This window comes from Natator depressus, chromosome 3 (assembly GCF_965152275.1).
Source record: "Natator depressus isolate rNatDep1 chromosome 3, rNatDep2.hap1, whole genome shotgun sequence".
Classification (NCBI taxonomy): Eukaryota; Metazoa; Chordata; order Testudines; family Cheloniidae; genus Natator; species Natator depressus.
Genome location: NC_134236.1, coordinates 8,432,619 through 8,437,211, shown reverse-complemented (window position 1 = coordinate 8,437,211; position 4,593 = coordinate 8,432,619).

The window sequence follows — 4,593 nt, the reverse complement described above, 5'->3', positions numbered from 1 at the left end:
GAGACAAGATACTTTCAAAGCTGGGGGGGGGGGGAAAAGAGAAACAAAGGGTTCTCTCTGTCTGTGTGATGCTTTTGTCAGGACCGGAGCAGGAATGCAGGTCAGAACTCCTGTAAAGAGTTAGTAAGCAATCTAGTTAGATATGCGTTAGATTCTGTTTTGTTTAAATGGCTGATAAAATAAGTTGTGCTGAATGGAAAGGATATTCCTCTTTTTGTAACTTAAGGTTTTGCCTAGGGCGATTCTCTATGTTTTGAATCTGATTACCCTGTAAGGTATTTACCATCCTGATTTTACAGAGGTGATTCTTTTTCTTTAATTAAAATTCTTCTTTTAAGAACCTGATTGCTTTTTCATTGTTCTTAAGATCCAAGGGTTTGGGTCTGTGTTCACTGAGGCAAATTGGTGAGGATTTTTATCAAGCCTTCCCCAGGAAGGGTGTAGTGCTTGGGGGGGATATTTGGGGGGTGGAGAGTGAAGACGTTTCCAAGTGGGCACTTCTCCTGTTCTTTGTGTAACACTTTGGTGGTGGCAGCGTTTAACTTAAGCTGGTAAGAATAAGTTTAGGGGGTCTTTCATGCAGGTCCCCACATCTGTACCCTAGAGTTCAGAGTGGGGAAGGAACCTTGACATGGTGGCACAGTGGTGGGATTAATTTGAAATCATTGAGGATTTTTTTTTAAACCAGAAGCACAGAAGGATTTTAAAAGATTTTAAAGGGTTTTGTAAAAGGGGACAAAGCAACAAGCATAACAAAAGGGAGCTTGCTTTTGTGAGCTGGAGTTTTTCTACCTAAAAGCAGGGTAGTTAATCTCCTGCAGGGAAATGCACAAGTTCTTCACAGACCTGAAGAGGTTAGCTAAGAGCAACTAGAGGGTTTTTCTGTCTATTTGCCTGGAGACAAAGGATTTTTCTGTAGGCTGAGAATCCTGTCAGAGAACATCGGTATTAGGTTACAGCACAAGCTATTTTTCTGACAAGCCAAGTTTTTTTTTTTTTTCTAAGTCTCGGGCGTAAAGTTAAAAACAGAGAGGCAAACATGACAGAGCCCAAGGCAGAAACAGCCAAAGAGGCTGCCCACAGGAGAGAACTGGAGGCAGCGAAAGAGGCAGAAAAAAACCGAGAGGCTGCCCACAGGAGAGCTATGGAGGCAAGGGAAAAAGAAATGGAGAAGGAAAAAGAGGAAGCTTGAACTGGAGTTGGAGAAGGTAAGGGCTGAGCGGTGTCTACTGGATAACCCTAACCATCCTTCCCCAACAATCCACAAATGGGAGCGACTATGTCCACAGTATGATGAATCCAGTGATATTGCTGAATATTTTCTCACCTTTGAGAGACTGTGCACTCTCCATAAAATTCCTGAAGCTCACAGGATAACCACTTTGGTTGCAAAATTGACTGGAAGAGCTCTGGACATATTCAATAAGATGCCTATTGAGTGGGGAAGGAACCTTGACAGCCTTACAATAAGAGATGGTGTTTCCAGGTGCAGGTTGGTTGTGGGTAGTGTCCGACTGTCTTCTTTCCTCTATCTGGGGATGACTTTTTCTGAACTAACGGGAGAATTACATGTCCCATGTCCACTATTGAGAGGCTCTTCCTTCTTATATTTAACCACCTGAATCTTCCACGGTGGGTGGAGGGTATGTCTGTCTACTCTCCCACTTAAAAAACAAACTGGGGAGGTAGTGCATCCTAATGGTTAGTTCGGGTACTGCAAGGATTCCTGGGTTCTACTCTTGGCCCTGCAACTAACCTGCTATGAGCACTTGCGCAACTCAGCAGTTCTGTAGTTCAGTTTCCCCGCTGGCTTTAATCACTCCTGTCTTGCAGAGCTGTGGTGAGGCTCCTGTTTGTAAGAAACTTTGAGATCGTCCACTGAAAGGTGCTGTAGACGGGCAGAGAATTTGTGCTCCTGTCGCAAAGGAGGAACATCATAGAAAGCAACAGGACAAAGAGGCCAGTAAGCAGGCAGGCAGTGAGGGAGATGTTCATGAGTCGTCTTCTCAGCAAGTTCAATTGTTCTGACTGATTGAAAGCTTTCCAGTCCTGTACGGGTTCAGCTGCTTTGTTAGTGCCCTTTATCACTGTGCTCATGTCTGAATTGGTTAGAGAAGCAAGAGGACAGCAGGACTAATGAACTCTGTGCTGCCAGGGAGGGGGGAAAATAGGCTGTGAAACTTCTGAGAGCCAGGGTCGGTATAAACTGTAATTTCAATTTATATTAAGATTAAACCTCGTAAACCAGAGTCAAAACTTACATGCACCACCAGGGGTCACTGTAGCTCCATGTATGGCGATAGGATTGTTGAGCATCTCCACCAAAAGTTGTAAGTCCCTATTGAGCATACCTTACTCTGGCAAAACTCCCATTGGTTTCCGCATAGAGGGTGCTTAATTAGGGGCCAAAGAAAACAGTCCTGGTGTCATGTGAACAGTGAGCAGAGGTCATAAGGGGGCGTTTGCTTTTATTGAAAGCAAAGGTTTATTGAAAATAAACCTGATTTTCCAGTGGAATAGACTGGCCCATGGGGACTCTATTTCTCTTAAGAGCATTTATTTAGTGCTGAATTCAATGAGTCCTAATATTGATCCAAACTGAAATCTCAGATCTAACTCTCCCTGAACTTTAGGCAAGTTCAGATCCAGGCTTCCTGGCCTGAACTCCTCTCTATAATGAACTGGAACCTCAGGTCCAAGCACTAGGAAAGTCTGGATCTGAATTGCATGGCATAGGCCCATCTTTAATACCAAGGCACCTCTGTGTCACAGAGTAGCACCTGCTCAGTACCTGATTCATTTCTGCTTGCTCATTTAAATGAGCAACTTTGGGCAAGTGTCTTCACTCCTCTGCCTGAGATCCCCATTGAACATATGGGGAAAAATATTTACTTAGTAACATCTAGCATTTCCCAGTGCTTTTCACCCATAGATCTCAAAGTGCTTGTAAAAGCAGGTAAGTGTTACCAACCTCATTCTACAAATTACAGTTATGCCTCATTCTACAAATGGTGAATCTGAGGCATAACTAAAGTTAAAAGACTTGCTCCAGGTCACTCAGCAGATCACCGGTAATAAGGAATGTGACCCAGGGACTCCCGACTTCCTGCCTACTTCTCTATCACACTACTCTCCATCATAGGCTTTAGAGCAACAGTTGTCCTATCAGACATCTCATGGATTATTTGACAGCTGTGTGCAATCAGCTTTTCCTCAGGGGATCAGTAAACGCCCCCTTATGACCTCTGCTCACTGTTCACATGACACCAGGACTGTTTTCTTTGGCCCCTAATTAAGCACCCTCTATGCTGAAACCAATGGGAGTTTTGCCAGAGTAAGGTATGCTCAATAGGGACTTACAACTTTTGGTGGAGATGCTCAACAATCCTATCGCCATACATGGAGCTACAGTGACCCCTGGTGGTGCATGTAAGTTTTGACTCTGGTTTACGAGGTTTAATCTTAATATAAATTGAAATTACAGTTTATACCGACCCTGGCTCTCAGAAGTTTCACAGCCTATTTTCCCCCCTCCCTGGCAGCACAGATTTCATTAGTCCTGCTGTCCTCTTGCTTCTCTAACCAATTCAGACATGAGCACAGTGATAAAGGGCACTAACAAAGCAGCTGAACCCGTACAGGACTGGAAAGCTTTCAATCAGTCAGAACAATTGAACTTGCTGAGAAGACGACTCATGAACATCTCCCTCACTGCCTGCCTGCTTACTGGCCTCTTTGTCCTGTTGCTTTCTATGATGTTCCTCCTTTGCGACAGGAGCACAAATTCTCTGCCCGTCTACAGCACCTTTCAGTGGACGATCTCAAAGTTTCTTACAAACAGGAGCCTCACCACAGCTCTGCAAGACAGGAGTGATTAAAGCCAGCGGGGAAACTGAACTACAGAACTGCTGAGTTGCGCAAGTGCTCATAGCAGGTTAGTTGCAGGGCCAAGAGTAGAACCCAGGAATCCTTGCAGTACCCGAACTAACCATTAGGGTGCACTACCTCCCCAGTTTGTTTTACTGTTTTTACTGTTTTCACTAACAAGGTCAGCTCCCAGACTGCTGCGCTGGGCATCACAGAATGGGGAAGAGATGGCCAGCTCTCTGTGGAGATAGAGGTGGTTAGGGACTATTTAGAAAAGCTGGACGTGCACAAGTCCATGGGGCCGGACGAGTTACATCCGAGAGTGCTGAAGGAATTGGCGGCTGTGATTGCAGAGCCCTTGGCCATTATCTTTGAAAACTCGTGGCGAACGGGGGAAGTCCCGGATGACTGGAAAAAGGCTAATGTAGTGCCAATCTTTAAAAAAGGGAAGAAGGAGGATCCTGGGAACTACAGGCCAGTCAGCCTCACCTCAGTCCCTGGAAAAATCATGGAGCAGGTCCTCAAAGAATCAATCCTGAAGCACTTACATGAGAGGAAAGTGATCAGGAACAGTCAGCATGGATTCACCAAGGGAAGGTCATGCCTGACTAATCTAATCGCCTTTTATGATGAGATTACTGGTTCTGTGGATGAAGGGAAAGCAGTGGATGTATTGTTTCTTGACTTTAGCAAAGCTTTTGACACGGTCTCCCACAGTATTCTTGT